This window comes from Balaenoptera ricei, chromosome 18 (assembly GCF_028023285.1).
Source record: "Balaenoptera ricei isolate mBalRic1 chromosome 18, mBalRic1.hap2, whole genome shotgun sequence".
NCBI lineage: Eukaryota > Metazoa > Chordata > Mammalia > Artiodactyla > Balaenopteridae > Balaenoptera > Balaenoptera ricei.
The window spans coordinates 64,303,749-64,324,133 of NC_082656.1; the positions used below are offsets into that span (position 1 = coordinate 64,303,749).

At 34.4% G+C, this 20,385-nt stretch overlaps 1 long non-coding RNA gene across 1 annotated transcript in view; it reads right to left on the bottom strand.

Annotated features, from left to right (window-relative positions):
* LOC132352588 (uncharacterized) overlaps positions 1 to 20,385 on the bottom strand; it is a 170,329-nt gene that overhangs the window by 115,045 nt on the left and 34,899 nt on the right. The gene's annotated exons all lie outside the window — the stretch shown is intronic.

A 20,385-nucleotide genomic window follows, 5' to 3' on the forward strand; every position in this document is an offset into this window, starting at 1 on the left:
ACTATAGCTTTTAGTATAGTTTGACATTAAGAAGTGTGATGCCACCAGTTTTGTTCTTCATCAAGATTGCTTTGGCTATTCAAGATCTTCTGTGGTTACAAATGAATTTTTAGATCTTTTTTCTATGTCTGTGAAAAATGCTATTGGAAATGTGATAGGGATTGCATTGAATGTGTAGGTCACTTTTTGTAGTATGGACATTTTAATAATATTAATTCTTCCAATCTGTCAGCATGGAATATCTTTCCATTTATTTGTATCTAACTTCTTTCATCAGTGTTTTATAGTCTTCAGTGTGCAGATATTTCACTTCCTTGGTTAAATTTATTCCTAAGTATTTAATTGTTTTTGATGCCATTGTAAATGGGATTGTTTTCCTAATTTTCTTTTTGGATAGTTTGTTTGCATACTGGTTTTTGTATGTTGATTTTGTATCCTGCAACTTTATTGATTTTTTAAATTAGTTCATATTTTTTTGGTGGATTCTATAGGGTTTTCTTTATAAAAGATCATGTTATGTGCAAACAGAGACAGTTTTACTTCTACCTTTCTGATTTGGATGCCTTTCATTTAATTTTATTGCCTGATTGCTCTGGCTAGAACTTCCAGTACTATGTTGAATAGGAGTGGCAAGAGTGGGCACTCTTTTCTTGTTCCTGCTTTTAGAGGTAATGCTTTCAGCTTTTCACCATCAAGTATGATGTTAGTTGTGGGCTTGTCATATACGACCTTTATTATGTTCAGGTATGTTTCTTCTATACACAATTCGTTGAGAACCTTTATTATGAAAGCAAGTTAAGTTTTGTCAAACACTTTTCTCTGCATCTATTGAGATGATCATATGAATTTTTCCTTCATTTCAACATTTTGCAAATGTATATTAGTAACTTGAGTGTTCAAGTTTTTTGTTGAAACATTTTAGATTAAGCAGTCTTATAATAATGATAGTTGATAAATTCTCCTTGCAACAATGGGGCATCCTATATTAGATTTCTTTTTAATAAAGAAGCAATGTTGAAAAATCCTCTAAGGAGATTCTGTATATTTGCCACTAATGGATGTGCACTTATCATGACAGAACTTTTAATATTTTACTTTATAAAGTCTTTAAGAAAAGAGTTGTCAGAAATTATCAAGTGTTCAGCTATCAACACACTAAGGAATTCTATTGTGAGCTGAAATATCAAACATAAAAAAACAATATGACATTCAAATTATTATACTAACTTTAAAATTGATTTTGTTTGATTATTAATTAGTTGTCTACAGAATGGCAGATCACAGTTTCTTAAAACACAGGACAAATGTTTTAAAGGCAGCAAAAGATACTGACTGAAATAAAGAATAACTCATTAGCATAAGGTATATAAATCATTCTTAAAAGGAGTCTAGGACTGTCAATAAAATAAATCAAAATTGCAAAGATCTTCATGGTTTAAAACAGAAACAATCAGCATTCTCACATATATGAACCAGGGTTAGCAAATCCCTCTAATATAGATCTATCATTTGTACAATAATTATTTTAAGCAAAACTCATTATCTGTATGAACATTTTCAACATCAGAATTTGAAGCTCTAGTATGAGTTAACATAGAAATGTAAATTAAATAAATATAACTGTGATTTTGTTATTTTGCATTACTCTAGTGATACTAAGACCATTAATGCTAATTTTTCCATTTAGGCAATATATAGATACTGAAAATATAATCATAAAACTCTAGCATTAAAATGACAAAAGAGGTTAGTATTTTGAAATATCTTTGAAAAAGATCCTGCAGGCACAAAGTAAAGATGAATTGAAAATTTGAACATGAGATGAAATATGAAATGTTAATTCTTTTATTTACACTGATACAGTGTTAAATATAAAATGTACATGAGATTTTTAGAAGAATCAGAATTGTATAAATTTTAAAATGTGTTCCATCTTACATCTTATGACAAAGCTCATTATTGCTATGTTGAGAATTTTCTATTTTTGAAAATAATTGTCTTCAAATGTGAGTCCACAGGAGAAGAGATCTTTATTAGACTTTCAGAAAATATGAGATAAATGGGGGAGAAAATAAAAGACATTCCAAGATAGGTATATGAAAGTCAAAATGCTTTACATTTACGTTTCAGGATCTAGTTTAGTCAAGTTTTATGAATCTCAGGAGACATTTCCTCAGAAAAAAAAGTAGTGGCCTTAGACTTTATGTCCTTAAACTTAGAGAGAGTTTATAAAACTTATACTCTTCTTTCACAGATCTTGAGTCATTCAATAAGTATATATTTTTAAAAAAGTCTCTTAAAGGCCTAACATAAAAAATCAAGCAAAATTGGGGGAAAATGGAGAGCAAGGTAGAACAAAATTAGTGTGCTTAAATAAACTACAATGTGGCTTGTTTCTACCATTCGTATACTTGAAATAACAAACACTTTAGGAAGTTTATTTCTTAATAAGAACAAACCTAAAAGTACAGAATGACCAATTGGGTCGCTGTTGTGAAATTTGAATTAAAGGCAAGCCGTAGATAGAGCTCATCACAGTTCTCCATGTGAGCACTAAGGATAGGGAAACAGTGAATTCTGAGTAAATTAAAGGGACTCTGGGGAAATGATAAAGGAGAAATGGACATAGGTCATATTCTCTTAAAACTGTTTCATTAAAGCAAAGTACTTTTGTAAGAAAAATCTATATTTGAGAGATGCTAAAAAATACTTGTCCTTGAACTTAATGTTTCAACAATGAAATCCGAAAAGGAAAAAGTTTTAACTTGGTAACTGAAAAAAAAAAAAAAATCCATCAGATTCTGCTTCAGAGATACAGCATTAAAAAGTAATTTTTTACTAGGCATATATCCAGAGAAAACCATAATTCAAAAAGATACATGCAACCCAGTGTTCACTGAAGCACTATTTACAATAGTCAAGACATGGAAGCAACCTAAATATCTATCGACAGATGAATGGATAAAGAAGATGTGGTATATTTATACAATGGAATAATGCTCAGCCATAAGAAAATGAGATAAAGCCATTTACAGCAGCATGGACATACCTAGAGATTATCATGCTGAGTGGGGTGGGCCAGACAGAGAAAGACAAATATCATATGATATCACTTATATGTGGAATCTAAAAAAATGATAACAAATAAATTATATAGAAAACAGAAATATACCCGCAGACATAGAAAACAAACTTATGGTTACCAAAAGAGAAAGGGGGGAGGGATAAATTAGGAGTTTGGGATTAACATAAACACACTATTTTATATAAAATAGATAACCAACAATGATCTACTGTATAACACAGGGAACTATACTCAGTATTCTGTAATAAGCTATAAGGGAAAAGAATCTGAAAACAATATATATTATATGTATAACTGAATTGCTTTGCTGTACACCTGAAACTAACACAACATTGTAAATCAACTTTACTTCAATAAAAAAATTAAATTTTTAAAAAGCAATTTTGAATTTAAGAATTAATAAAGATAAATTCTCACATGAATTAAAAGGCTTAGACAAATGCATCTATAAACACATAACTGTCTATAGAACAATTGTCCTAGAATTGAATTCAGTAAATTGGAGATGATTTAATGGATTCTAGGGGCAAAATTTTGAATGATTCCAAGACTAATGAAAAACTGGTTTATGTGAATATTTTGAGTGATTCAGATGTATTCAGCCAATAAAAATTATTACTTTATTATTATTTACTATATTGTAGGCCCCTACTGCCCTATAACTAGAAGCAGTATAGCACAGTGAAATTACAATGGTCTTTGAAACCAAAAGAAGCTGAATTCAAATTTCATGTCTATTGTGAAATAGACATAAAATTATTGATTTACCTAAACTCACTGAGACTTAGTTTGCCTTTCTGTAAGTTGGGGACAGTAATACATAGCTCTTAAAGTGATATAGGATTATATAAGAAAACTCTCTTGTACATAGCAACTATAATAATAAAACAGGACCTTGTTTCCTCAAATTTCAGTTGGCTTTACTAGATTGTGAATATCTTGAAATAGGAAATATTTGATCTTTTATTATTCCAGTGTCTAAAACATAGCTTGAGTATGGAAATTGTTTGAATTTAATTATGCACTGTATGCATTTTTGAATTTAATTATTCACTGTAGTTTGGTTTGTGTATTATTAGAATACTGAAAACTAAGTAAACAAATCAGAATAAACTCCAAATGCCATAAAGCCTTGAAAAAACAGCAAACACTAAAAAATCACTTATATAAATGTACATTGGTTCTTCCAGCCCCCTTCCCATGTTTAACTACAAAGCCACATAGAGGTAATGGGGTACAGTTTTACCAGGAGCTCTATCTGCTTCTAGGTCTCTGACTTCCTAAGGGCCAATCTCATTACTCCATTAATACAGTTTAAAATTAAATTGACTACTTGTCCCTTAGAAGAGGGTGGGTTGGAGGTGATTGGCTATCACTGTTAAAAATGTATAATTTTCCAGTCTGTAAGCAGAGGTACGTATGGATAATGTATAAATTATATTCTTGGTCTTGATACTTAGTCTCTGTTCTCCAAGAGTCTAATTAAAGTGGTTCTCAGCTCTTGTGTGTGTATGAGAAATAATACCTTTGCTTCACTCCAAATCAGTTAAATAAAAATCTCTAGAGTATTAGGGCTTTGGTATCAAAAGTTTTAGAGGTAGTTCCAATGGACAACCAGGTTTGAGAACTACTTGACTGACAAAACCTTGTCTTTCTCAATAATCTCCATTTCTTTAGATGAGCTCAAGGTCATCTGGAGAGGTAATATAAAAACAGTAATGTTGATCTTAGTTACTACCTGGTAACTTATCGTGGAATCTTTACTGGCATTTGAGTCTCATGGCTTGCCCATCCCCCTTAATTTTCTTGGCATTCTTCTGAACAGCATACTCATCACAGTATCAATGTTACCATGTTCATTGATTAGAAAGTAGCAGGTACATTAGGTTTCCCAGTAAGACATGTGTGCCAAAGTGTGGGAGAAAAATTCCACCATGATTCAGGGGCTTTCCACAATGGTGAAGTTTTTAGGAATCAAGTGATCTGGAACATGCCAGGACATGTTTACAAGGGTAAAGGTAGAGTTTTGTATCTCATACCTCTATAAGAAGGAGGCACAACTGTTTAAGGATCACCCTGTACCTTTAAGGGAGGATTATGACACTTGAAAATAGTTTTGCAATCTAGGATTGCAAAGCAGGATTTGCAGCATATCTAGGACAGGAAGAAAGAGATTTTTCCACTTTTGCTATTTTGCCCAACATATACAATCTTTTAAGTTGCCTCTGGTAGATGAAAATGTAGAGTTTTTAGGAAGTCCTAACAGAAGGGATATGCATAGACCCCAATGATTCTGAAACAATGCTATGCCTTCTGCAGCAGAGAACTGTGCTTCATGTGAAAAACAACTTCATAATGTCATAGGATACCAAGTGACTATAAATCCAGTTATTGTTGAGATAAGACCATGAGTCAGTCTAGTCAGGTCAATTTGGTATCTTCCTTAGCAGATCCAGAAGGCATAAGTAAATTGCATGAAGAAATGGCCTTGACCCCTATCTATGTTACACTGGCACCTTTCTCTCAACTCAATTCTGTGTCCCCATAGGTGACTTCCTTTGGCAACATGGAGGAGGAAAGAAACTGAGCATGGCTTATAGACGATTGATGTAAATCCTTAGCATTAGCTGAAACTATACAGTTGTCACAACACAGTCATTTTCTGAGGTAGACCTAAAGAGATGTGGTAAAGAGGAATCCCCTCAGTGGGTAGAGTTGCAAGCAGTACAATCACCATTTAATTTATATAAAGGAAATGTAGCCTTTCCTGGGGATACACACTGACTTCCATGCAGGGGAAAATGACTGGCTATGCTTCCGGGGTCTGAAAAGAACAAGCCTAGAAATCCAATGTCTAGGGCATCTGGGGAAGTTCCATGTGGATAAAACCTATGGGAATGAGAAAAAAGCATGTGGGACTTTGTGTTTCACATTAATGCTTTCCAGAAAATATCCACTGCAGAGGTTAGTCTTGTCAACCCAGTGGACAGGTTGACTCTATGAAATCAACCATCCTTTCTCCTTAAAAACTGCAGTGCCAGCATGAGGTCCTCATGAAGAAAGTGGCTATGATAGCAGAAATGATGCTCTGTTTAGATCCCAAAGAGTCAATGCTTTCCCACTAAAGCTCCATCTAGCTAACTAGACCTAGTTGTCAGCAGGCAGAAGCTAATACTGAGCCCTCATTATTTGCCATTCCTCATGTAAAACAGCCAGCAGCCTGTGACAGATTTATTACAGGGGAATTCTTTCACCTTGGTGGGTCAGTAATTTTCCTCAACAAAATAAATATATACTCTAGACATGGATTTACCTTCTTTGCCCAATAGATCTCCACCTACACTGCTACTTGTAGAATGACTAATGCATCAACTTAGCATGCAAGTTGGCATCAGGCAGAGGAACCCATTAGAGCAAAGAAGGAGTAGAGACAATGAGTACATGACAAAAGAATTCACTGTTGTTACAAATTACTCCAATATCCCAGCACTGAGCAGTGACCAGCATTTCTGCATTTGGGAGTACTCTGGGTTCTGGAAACCAAAGTGTAAGACTGACTCATCTCTTCATCATTCCCAGTGCCTCACTTGTGCAATGTGTGCTTCTCACCTCCACAGTCTTAGGCCCTATAGTGAAGGAAACCCGGTTTCACTTTGCGAAAGTGTCTTTTCAAGGGAAAGCATGAAAATTTCACGGAACTGGAAGATACAAATGCAACCTAGCCTTTTTGAATTCTCTTAGCCAGGGGACTAACATGCAAAGAAAGGAATTATTGTACATGCCGGAGAAAACAACTTTAAATACTTTCAGTGATTAAGTTTACTGATAAATAGTAGGAGCGGAGAGGAATATTTCCAGAACCCAAACAATGCTCTTGGGTATGTTTTGATGCTTTTTATATCTTGAAATAATGATAAAGGGTCAATGGCAGCAAGCATGGCTCAACAACTGTATGGCAGATGGAGGTCTGGGTCATCCGGACTGAAAGACCAGCAGAGGTAAGGTGATGAGTAACATTAATCCCTGCCTTGGAAAGGACTGCAGTTTGCTTTGCTCATCCTTTTTAATCTTTCAAGAGAATATAATTGGCCTTGACGTTGAAGGATTGCACTTGTACCAACCCTCTTAGGAAAGAAATGTGTCTTTTGTTCTCATATAACATCCATATATTCTAAAAGGATGTGAGTGGACACATGCCCAAAGAGAAGCTATGATTCACTCAGGAGATCATCATCTCAGGTCTTGGACACTTGCTCTATCTCGCCTAACTGGTATTACCCAGCGTTCACAGTTCCAGAGTCTAAAGAGCCCGGTTACTACTGCTGCCTCCATCTCAATTACAAATCAAGGAGCCTTTCATGCCACCAACCTAAGTGGAAAGACCTCTGTGCCTCCTTACTTACTGGGCAAGAACTTAGAAGCTCAGGCAACCCACAAGCATGGAAGAGTGAGTTCTCCATGGGTTGGAGGTTAACCACTGGGAAATGAGAGTTTCCAGGGATCTATGGGTTAATTTTTATTTTTTCTTTTTCTTCTTCCATTTAGATAAACATTCCAAGACACAGTCAGATCATTTGACATCTATGAAAATGTCATCTGAGACCAAGCAATGTCATGTTTGTTACAAAAAAAAAAAAGATAAACAAAAGACAAATATACTTTTTTCTTTGTGCTTTTTTGACTTCCCTTTTGCCCTTATACTCCTGCTTCCATGGGATTGCAGGTCCCCATAGAGTTTTAACATGTAAGTTTTGCCTCAGGCTCTGTTTTCTAAAGAACCTGAACTAAAACATCAACCATACACTATCTTAAAAAATATATATTTAAGAATAAATTGTACCCCAAATAATAACGTATATCAAAGAAGTAACTAAAATTTATCTTATCGCTACTTATAGTATTTAATTGGTGGTATAAAGGAGCTAATATATCTGTATTTAATCTAAAACACTTAGGAAACAAATTTTCTATAATTAGGGTATTTTGGTTTTCCTCCTCTTTTAGAGACAATATGCATTTCAGGAACTTTTTATTTCAAAATATGACAACATCCCCCAATCATGAATTGATCACTAGGGAAAAAAATGGGATTCCCCCAAACACTGATTTATCGTGATAAGATCTCTTCTCCTCTCTACCCTTAACATACACAGCGACATCTCTATTGAGACCTTAGTACTAATTTCTTGATGTCAGTAACCACAGAAAAACTGGGACGCTCATCACTAAGACTCTAATTATCATGTGGTTTTGCATATCTCCTTCTTTTAACTTGTTTTCCACCCCCTATCAACTTTGAAACCTTTTCACTGTGCCTCCTGAAACTTGAAGTCGGTACTTAGTAAATTCCATTATAACTGGGAACACATACTTGGAAATTTCCTTTACTTTCTTGTGTTAAATGAAATGTAGCTTTCCGCTGGACACTGCTTCCCCAGAGCCTTGCCAGTGCTGGATGTTTTCTCAATATACCCTCATATACTGAGAATGGGGCAGGTGTCCTCTTTAATCTTCACTACAGCTTCCAGGCTATTCTTCTTCTCTCCTCCCTAAAACCTTCAGGTTTGAATTGTATGACATTAGAATATTCTAAGAGAAGCAATTTACTATCCCTAGAGCCATTCATTTTTATTCCCTAAAGCTCGTAGCTTCTGGCTTATAGATACTCTCTCAATTACTAAGCCTGTCAACATCATTTGTGATTTTAGTTTTCATCTAGATTCCTGCAATAATCAGCCTTCTCAGTTCTTTGACCATCTGGATAATCATACTCTCATCTCCTCTCATAGTTCATCCACTTATGTCTTTGGTCATAACCTCAAACTTGTCATTACCTATAAATAAAACTTTTTCATGATTTCTACCTCCAGGATCCTACTTTCTAACTGAATATTCTAGTCCATGCAAGAGTAAATCAAAATAAAGAAAGGCATAAAGATTAGATTTTTAAAAAGCAACAAAATTAACATTTATCCTGGATGATATAATTTTGTTCACAGACCATCCAAGATAAAACCTACAAATTGCTAGAGTTAATAAATTTAGTTTGCTGGTTATGTGATATTAAAAATAAACAATTTATTTTCTTGGTATTGGCAGAAGTACGGTTGACCCTTGAAAAACATGGGTTTGAACTGCCCAGGCCCACTTATACATGGATAGTTTTTCAATAAATACATGCAGTACTACATGATCCATAGTTGGTTGAATCCATGGAAACACAGACCCGGGTGGCCTGCTATGGTACTTGAGTATGCCCGGACTTGGGTGTCCAGGGTGGGTCTTGTAACCAATCCCTGTAGGCACCAATGGATGACTGTATTTAGAAAGTATAGTAAAAAGATACATATTTACATAATATAAATATAAATATTTAGAAATAATTTTTAACTATTTATGAAAGAAATTTTGGAGAAAATTTAGTTTTTTTGAAAGACAGTAAGGAAAATTTATATATGAAAATATATTATTTTCATGAACTGAGAGGCAATATTGTAAAGATGTTAATTCTTCCCACATTTACCTAAGTGGCTTGGTTTTAAGTTGTGGATCTCATGAGAGTTGTCCATATTATTTCTGCTTAAACCTTACCCCAAATTTAGTCACAAAGATAGAATGCCATTAAACCAGGAAAAATTGGTTTGGGGAGTACAATTAGTAAACTACAAGTTGACCTTGAATTAGACATCAAGATTGTAACCATGAGAATCTTATTATTGGCAAAAAATACCCTGACTCCTTGGGTAGAACATTAGATCTAATACAACATTTCTATTAGTCACATCTGACTTTTTTTTTTACTTGAACAAATTAAAAATTCAGGTGCTCCAATATGTAAATGCTTTATTACTTTCTGAGTAACTATAGGAAAAATAAACCTTGATTTCTTAAAAAAGCTTAAATACAATACCATGATTTCTTCTGGAAAAATAGTAACATCCATGCAAGTTATCCTTTAATATAAAAGAATTCAGTGTGCATGTCACAAAGCATAAATAATTAGTTTAATAATAGTGTGTTGTCTTCTTTTACACTATCATCTTTTCAGTTTGGTGAGAAATTATATATACTTTTTTGTCATGTTTTATTTAGTTTGCTATGTAATATACATATAGGGAAAGTAAAATATTACATCATACTGGTTTGAATTAAACACAGTTTAACTTATTGTCTGTGGGTAATACATTATTTTAAAAATGGCATAAATGAATATTTCCATTCCTAAAAGTAGGGACAAGCTCCAGATATAATGTATAGTTTTAACATTATAAATGACCCATTCATTCTTTGGCCAATTTCTACTCTATCAATACTATGATGTAGCATCCTAATAAATCATTACTGGGACACCACTGTGAAGGTATCCTATAATGATGCCTCATCAGAACTACTGTAATAAAAGCTGCCCTTGTGATGATGCATTGGTTTGACTCATGCACACATTTAGAACATACTTGCTACAAAATTAAGAAGGCTCTTTGAAGAACTGAAACAAGCAAAGTGCAGAGATGATAAGGAATATTGCATGTTCAGTTGCTACACGATTACTCATGCAAACCATAGCTGAGTGAAGAGATGTTTATAAGGGTCATTGGAGGAAAGCTTCCTGTAGTATGTTTTCTGAATGAGTCAGCTTTAGAATTTTTCATTTTAAAGATTTTCAAGAAAAGAGGAATACCAAAATATTCATCGAGAATATAGTGCCTAAGAAGTCTATTACATCTGAGAAAAAGGTTGGCTGACTGACTGATTGATTTTTGTTTCTTCTACACTACGTAAATCGATTAGTAAGTTGTTTGTCAGTTGGCAAAGCCAGGATTCAAAAAGGGGTAGATCTATATACAAAGCCAATTCTTGAAATTATTATTCCCTAAAACCTCTCAGCAGTATGGTAAAGAAACTTCAATTGTTTTTATTTTTTGCCTTCCAATCTTTTATTAGTGCAATCTCTGGAGGCCATTATTAAATGAATTATTCAGCTTACTAGAAGCATTTTGGCATCAATGACTTACCTGATGAACTTCTTGGAATATAATAGATATCCCTGATTGTTAAGTCAACTCCTTGAATGGTAAGAAGTAGGGAAAGATTCTTATGTTATCCTTTATGCTTGGAGGTCCCATTCCTCTAGAGTTACTGACAGCAAGTTTAAAGGGTAAGAAATTAGCGAAATTTGTCAGTTTGCTGAGAGGTTGATGCCAGACTACCTCACAGCAGATCCATTCACTCCATTTCTGTAAGTGCTTGTTTTCTGATTGAATGATTGTCCAAACCATTCTTCCTTCCTTTATTTAAAATAGTCATGAAATATTTTCTATGTGCCAATAACTATGTAAAAGCTGAGAATAACGGAGCGGAATGAACCTGGCTCTCTGCCTAAGGGTCTCACAGTCCACAGATAAGAACAGACAAATAATTCCAGCAAAAATTTATAGAATAAATACAAGTGCCAATTAATACAAAGGAGATTTTTGCTTTCCAAAATTTACATTCAGAATTTTAGTAAATAAAATTGTCATTTCTTTATTTCAATATCAGATATTAATTTTACTCTATCAAGCTGAGTATTTAGTTTTACTGTAAGAAAAGCCCAACTCTTAAATTTTTCATTAATCAGCTCTAAATTTCTACAAAGATATTGAAGTAGTGTTGTGTTTTCCATTATCACCATAGGGAGTTGAATATTCAAGGTATCAAGTTAATAATAGTATAGAGATTACCTCCATTGGATAAGGAGAGGTCAAAGACCGGTTACCATTTTCAGTTAGTAAAAAGGTTTTATTTGTTGTTGTGTTTAAGATGCTCCCTATTCTGTGTTCTCAAAATAACTAGTTCAAATGTTTGTGGTTTTGTTGCTGCAATCATTTTTTTGTCCTTACATTTAGACTGATCTTCCTATTCCACTTATGCCCTTTATAGTCCTTTACAACTCGGCAGCCAGAACGTTAAAATGTTAAGTTAAATTGTTTGAGTGGCCTTGGAGCACAATCCTCCACTGGCTTCTCATCCTGCTCAGGTAAAAACAAATACTTTATGGTGGCCTGCAAGGCCTCACATGACCACCTACATCTCTAACCTCACCTCCTGTGACACATTCCCTTACCTTCAACATGCCAGGAATAGTAACCCCTTTTCTCTTCCTTGACTGTTCACAGTGAACCCTTGAACCAGGGCCTTTGCACTTGCCATTCTTTTGACCAGGGAGATGATACGAAAGAAACTTGGGAAATGTTTTCCGTAAAATCAATAGTAATCTCAACTTACGTGGCGCTACCATTTACATGCTGTGAAACCAAAAGACACTTTCCTAAACTATCAAGTAAAAACAAAAATAAATTTTGATAAACCACACTAGAAAAAGACTAAATTATTTTCTAACTTGCAAGAAAATACCATAATATTTTAAATTTGAATAAGTGAAGAAGGAGTATGTGGCCATAAACTATATAGAAAAAATAATATAGAGCTAGATCAGGCAGTTAATTATAAGTATTGTCAACATATTATAAATTATATTTATATACAAATCTATTAATTTATAGAATTTAAAATTATATAGTATGTTACTTTTCTGGATATTGACATGTGTGATATTTCCAGCTTAATTAATTGTATAATTTGTTTTGATTTCTCTGTCTAAATAAATGTTTACTTTCACAACTAATTTTGTATTATTTTTCTTAAAAGTAACTCCCATAATTGTATAAACTTCAACTCCCACAAAGCTGAGCTCTACCTTGCTCTTAGCCCAAAGAGAGGCACTAACAGTCCCTTCAACTCTTTTTTAATCGTGGGTCTCTAACAGCCATGATTAAAAACAAAAATAAAAAGAGACTTCCCCCCTCCTGTGCTCCCTGTCCCACCCTTATTTTTTTCTGTTATTTTTATATTTGAAAATCCTATAAACGGAACATAAATCTGATCTGTAGCATATGCTGGAATTGAAGTTACAGAATATAATTCTGAAAATACTTTTATAAACTTGTGTGAAACCTACTCATACATAGAGGAAAGAAGCCCCAGCTATTCTAGTCATATTTGATTTTGAGAAAAAACTAGCATAAATTAAATTTACCATATTCCCTTAAACTTAACAGTCCATGTAGAGCTATATTTGACATAACAAACAAATGTATGGTCAAGATTTTAGAGGTAACATATTTACTCTTTTTCTTCTGTGTCATACCAACTTTCCTTTTAAGCTATTCCTGTTTACAGATTCTACCCTTAACTCTCAGTAGAAATTTTTTAACAGGTCACAATGTATATGAATTTTGCAGACTACCTTTTCCCAACCAGTTCACTTCCCACAAAAGAAATACATGAAAACTAGACTCTAGTACTGGGACTATAGTTGTTTATATTTAACTGGCACAGGTGCTATAGAAACTCACAGCATTTTTTGTGTACAGTATCTTCCCTTAGTATATATTTCATCCTAACTTTCACCATTACATTTCCCTAATAATAGCTATTTCCTCAACTAGATTTTAAGTCTTTCACCTACTCCTACCTTCACTTCCATTCAAACAAAAGAAAACATTTTTCCCCCAAAATACATACTTAGGAATTATCAAAGTTCTCTTGACCCACAGGAACTGCACATTTTAAAATCCTTACTGGTAATCACAACATCCAGCTTTACCTATAAGATATTCTAATATTTGTAACTCGAGGAGTGGAAAGAACTGTTTCGTATATATCAGAGCTGCAGTAGGTGCGCCCTCTTGCATAAAAGCCTGCTTAGTTATGGCAATGTTCTTTGTCCAGTACTGTGAAAGAATGTAGAAACTGTTTAAATTTACTTTTAAGTTTTCTGACCCTGAAACCCTAATTTGCATTCAACCAAATGGCTGTGACCATCTAAAGAGAAGGACTTAAAAGATAAGCAAATCTAAGTAGACGCAATTATTTTCATTGGCAATCAGGCATTGATATCTGAAATATAAGTCAATGTGATTGTTCTTGTATTTGAATTGAAATCTCCCAACTCTTGAATAACATGAAGTTGTGATTTAAGCACTCATTCTTTTAGCCCTATCTGTTAGGATGAAGAATTCTTGCATATTGTATATTTTTAAGAATGCACAAATCAAATAATTCTACATGTCAAAGAAAGTAAACTTTTTTATATAAACTAAATTAATTTTCATGGTTCATTTTTAAGGAATTGAAAAAAATATTTTAAACTGTATAAATGGATGGAAGCCTGAAGAAAAGATATTATATTTTAGCTATTTAAGCATATTATAAAGAGTAATGAAATTTTTTAATGAAAAAAAAAGAATATTTGGGGTTTTTGAGTTTTTGATTGGGTATATGACATGCCCATCTTTTAATTATGAAGGGGTGAATTCTTTCCTCTCTACTCTTTTTGAATGCAAGTATCATATTCCTGGGACTTATCTGATAATACCCTTCTCTTTTTCTTCCTGCTTCTCTGGCTGATTCCTTAGTTCCACACTGACTGTTTCTCCAGCCAGTGACCTTCACACATTATAGACTCTCTCAGCCCTAGATAATTCCATTTCCACACAACTTTATGTCAGTGGCTTCTCCCCTAACTATATTTTCTATATTCCCACATCATAGCACTTTACTTTTTCCTTTTTTAAGGACATATTAGGTATTGTTTTACAAATATATGTTGTGGAATTTTAAAAATGGTTTTCATGGTGGGAATGCAAATTGGAACAGCTACTTTGGAAGATAATTTGGCGGTGTAGGGGAGGAAAAATAATTTTCCCTCTACCTTTCATTGTTTTGGGCTGAGGACCCCTCTGTAAAAAAGACAGATTAATAAGAAAAAAAAAATTCAACTGCATACCTATGTACATACAGAAGCCCCACAAAGATATGAGACTCAGAAGGTGGCCAGACGATTGAGGCTTATATACTATCCTGAGCTAAAGAAAGGGATAGGGATCTGGGGCTTTAAACTGGGGAAGGCAATTTGTGGGAACAGGAGAAGAGATGTTTAGTAAACAAAGGTTGTCCTGCCTTGCAGGTAAGTCTCTCACATGAAAAATTTATCTCTGGTATTAGCTCTTTTCCTGGTACAGGGCCCCCTTCAAATATAAATTTCCCTTACAGAAGGGTAACTCCTAATCTGTGTACAGAGCTTTTCCTGTGTCTGTAGTTTCTCAAAAAAATCTGTTCAAAATAATCCTTATGCCAAAGAGGCATATTTTCATGTGGCATAATCTGATACCCTTCAGAGGTTTCTTACAAAACTAAACATACTCTTACCATATGATCCAGCAGTTGAACTCCTTTGTATTTACCCAAAAGACCTGAAAACTTAGATCCATGCAAAAACCTGCACACGGATGTTTATAGGAGCTTTATTCATGATTGCCAAAACATGGAAGCAACCAAGATGTCCTTTAATAGGTGACTGGATAAATAACTGTGATACATCCAGGCAATGGAATATTATTCAGCACTAAAAAGAAATGAGTTATCAAGCCACAAAAATACATGGAGGAACCTTAAACACATACTACTAAGTAAAAGAAGCCAATCTGAAAAGGCTACATGTGATTCCAACTATATGACATTCTGGAAAAGGCAAACTATGGAGACATTAAAAAGATCAGTGGTTGCCAGGGGTTTCTGGAGAGGCAGGATGAATACAGAGCACAGAGGATTTTTAGGGCATTGAAACTATTCTGTATGATACTATAAAGATGGACACTTGTCATTATACGTTTTTCCAAACCCAAAGAATATACAACATCAAGAGTGAACCCTAAGGTGAACTATGGGTTTTGGGTGATAATGATGTTAATGTATAGGTTCATCAATTTTAACCAATGTACCACGCTGATGGGGATTTTGATTATGGGGGGCACTATGCATGTATGGGGGCAGGGTGTATATGGGGAATCTCAGTACCTGTCTCTCAATTTTGCTGTGAACCTAAAACTGGTCTGAAAAATAGTCTTTAAATATGAAAAAAAAAAAACAAGTATTTTTAATGCAATAGATATAGCAAAAAGTTCCAACCACTGCTGCAATTATAGAATTTGTACTTTATGTATTTCTTAGCTATAGTTTGTTTTGAAATTTACCTGTTTTTTTTTTTTTCAGAACACGTGTGGTAGATGCTTGCTAAGTCCTCTTTATTACAAACCAGATTTTTTAAAAATTCATTTTAAAAAGAATATAAAGGAATTGTTCAAATTCGAAAAGCTTTGTAAAATGTCACATACACTTTACATGAATTAGGAAAGATGGTTTATTATTATATTTTATTATTATCATATCACTATTCACTTTATTTTCTTAATAAGTGAAAGAATGATCTTAATAGCAGAAGTTCCACAGGCTTGTGACTGGCAGACAAGAGGCAAGTTGATAATAAAAATATGAAGTGGAAAGTAAACAGTGCTTGAGGCCAGGTTCAAATAATACCTGGAGAGAGAGATTTCAGAAAATGTTGTTTAATATAGGCAGGCCTGGGCTGAGAGCCTCTAGAGGTACACTTTTATGGCAGGCCTGAGGTACTTCCTGGAGGAATTTCCTATGAAATGTAAAAGTATTTTAAAGCCTAAAGTGGTAGGCATTTAATTCAAATGCTCCTAAACCGCTATGGGAGAAGGGGAAATTCAGGAAGCAATGCCTGCACTGTAGAAGGCAATTCAGAAATTCAAACTTTAAAAGTTAATTCAAGACAATCTTGCCCTGATTGTTGTTAAATGTATGCTTATAATTAAATAGCAATAAATGAGTTCCACAGCATCTCCGTGGGATATCACAACATGTAGGAAAAAGACAAAAGGTATCTGTCAATTGAAGAGTAGCAGAATATGCCACCCCAAAAGGATACGCCTCTATGACTATAGTTCAGGACATGCTACCCCCAAATATGCTGCTTTGGTATATTGATTATTTTGAACTATAGGCACTTGGGAAACAGCAAATGCAGGCAGGGGTTTTCTCAGAACTCCCCTTATCTGCCTAATCACACAGACTCCAAATGGAACTCAGTTGTTATAAATCCCCTCCCTAGGAGTTTCATCGACGAGGAAAGATTGACTCATCTCATGGAAGAGGTGACTGGAAGTCCACACCACACCCAGACACACTTTGTCACAATCTATCACGCCTCCCATCCGTTCTTGTAAGGGCCCATTCATTTTTCCTAAAAATCATTTACTCTCCCCTAGGAGGCCTACATCCCCTCCTCTTTCCCTATGAAGATAGGATGTAAGCCTGATTTCTAAGCCACCTCAGGAAGTTACTCAGTTTCTCCAATGTATACATGAGGTATACATGTTAACAAATTTCTTAGTTTTTTTTTCTCTTGTTAATCAATCTTTTATTACAGGGATCTCACCTAAGAACTCAGAAAGCTAGAGGAAGAATAATTTTTCCTCCCCTATACCATCAATCATATTTAAAACCTAAAATTCTAAAGTTTGATTCAGTATTTAAAACCGAGTGTACGGGACAGTGAAGACTATGATAAGATGAAACACATATACCAGAGACTATTTTTTTTTAACCATACAAACATGATATTAAATTCCATTGGAAAGGGGAATTGGAGTGAAATGTTTTGCGTTTCCAAGAGTTGCAAGTTGAATAAAGTAATGTGATACTATTAAATGAGATGACCTGACCTGCTAAAAGCAATTTAAATCACACTAAAGGAAACATTTGGCACTTTTCACACGTAGATGGAAAGAGCTGTCTTCCAAAGGGTCAGTTATGTTAGAAAGACTAAAACATATGGGAGAATATTAGAAAATTGCCCTTTGGACACTTAATGGAGAGCATTATAAATGACCTTGTGCCTAGTGAATCTAGCCTGAAAAGATTCAGTCAGCTTGCACTGGTGAGCATAATATGATTTTTTTTTTAAGTTTAATACCTGGTTATATTCAGCCAGTTGGCAATTATTTTTGCCTGGCAGAGTAGTCATTTTGTAGATCTTATTTTATTTTGTGATTACAGACTATATCAGCTTTTTTGAATTCCAAATTTGAACAAAACCTGCCATGAATAAATATATGTATATATTTACCCAAACTATAATTTATTTTAAGAAACATATATGATGTAAAATTGTTTTGGGGCTTTGTCAGATAATAAATATATTGATAGTCTGTATTTCAAATTATCAGAAAGGAATAGTATTCATTAAAAATTTATTCTAGGGAAAAGGTAAAATAACGAGTTCTAGTTGTAAAATACATAATAATATACCTACTCAGGAAAAAAATCAGAAGGAAAAATGAGTAACAGAAGTGAAAAATTTTCATGATAGGTGTCTATTTCATAATGCACCTGCAAAGCTAATTGTGAAAACATTCATTACCTAAATGATAACAGCAAATAGAACAACGTAAATATCAAATATTGGGTTTCTCTATTTTGTTACATGAGGCAAGAGATATGATTTCAAATGTATTTACCACTCTTGAGGCAGGAGATAGATGGGCCCCAGGCTGAACAGTTTCTCCCATGTGGACAGAATCTCCGTAATAGCAGAAACTCCATAAAAGCAGGATGATGGAGGAGGCTGGGCCGTGCCCAGATAAGAGATAAAAGACCACACATTCCTCAAAGTCAAGGAGACCTCCCTGACTACACATGCGCAGAAAGGTTCCTTGGAGGTCAAAGAGGGAGGGGGGCGCCACCTCAGAGTAAGTGATGCCAACTACCCATAGGCCTCTTCGCTAGAATCCATCTTGGCTAAGAGATGTGCACGCACACAGGGGAGGACCCTGAGATATACCAAATACAGACTCAGAACCAGGCAAAGCAAGATGATCAGTCAAAGGAAACCCGGAAGAAATGCCCCATAAAAGTGATTCAAACTACCACGAGGGCACAACTCTCTCTCTCTCTGAGCCCGCCCGTGTGTCTATACACACGTACTGTACTATTTTTCCTCCTAATAAACACTTTATTTGCTTCACTACTTTCCGTCTCTATGTGGAAATTCATTTCTTCAGAGTTGACGGGCCAGGGCCTTGTCACTGGTCACTGGTTCCTGTGGTCTGGTGGCTAGGCTTCCGTGCTCTGCCACTGCCCGACCTCATTCTCTGGTCGGGAACCGAAATCCTGCTTCAAGCCGCTGCAGGCCGAGGCCACCCGAGATCCCTCCGAGACATGTCTAGCTCTTCAAATTCAAATGTGGATTCTAGATTATGTTTCTAAAAGTGTTTACTGTTTAGAACTGACTAATGTGATATCTTAGAACAAATGCAACTTCATTTGAAATACTAGACTATAATCTCTGTGAAGGGTAGGGATTTATGTCTGCGTATGCAGAAGACCTGGGACAAGGTTGGCATTCAATATTTATTGGCTGAATGTAAGAAGTATATGAATAAATTTTCAAATATGCAAACAATTATCCTATAATAATAATGTTTCTCTGAGATGATATATCATTATGTAATAATAGAAAAAAACAATTAGGATGGTTTCACTCCTGGTAATTATTAACTATGTGACATTGGGCAAGTCACATAGCCATTTCAGCCTGTCTTCATTTCTAAAATGTAGCTCACATTAATTTTTAAAAATTCTATTCTGTTTTCCCTGGGTTCCTGCAGGCATATGTGTGAAGTTACCTTATTAACATAAGGCTCTAGAAACTAGGGGGGGAAACTCAATTTGAATATCTTCAAAATTAAAGCTTAAAGTACAAAATTTTTAAAAACCTTTATTGTTTATTGCACAGAATAATTAAAATTATCTGCTTTGTAAAATTTCTTTTTACAAAATTCTATTACCAACTATATTGCCAGGTATAACTCTGGATATAGCTATTTATAAAAATATGCATGCTTGGCAACTCTTTGAATGTTTGCTTGAGGTTTAAAAAGCAGTTTTAAACTAATTAATTTTATATCTTTTCCCACATTCCTCATCATTATGGCCCTGATGTCTTTGATAGCAGTATCTACAGTTTGAAGAAATAATGTCATATCAATTCTGGAATTATTACTATGCTAAGTTGTTATCTAGTACATTTTATAAAAATAGCTAACATTTCAGTTCCTGAAATAACCCACTTAATTTTACATTCATAACTTTACTTACATGAGTTTTTACAGGTATAAGTTTGTAGAGATAAGCACTCGTTAATTTTCTTTGTAAGGATTTGCCTTTAAGATAATTAAAGTGACTGTTCTTCACATAGCACTGCAATTTTCTTTTGTGACAACTATTCTTTTTGGCTCTACAAGGATGTCACACTTCTTAAACTTATCTGTTTCAAAATGTAAGCATGCTTGTGCGGGAGTTCAATGAAAGGAAAGATGATCGTCTATAAGAACAGA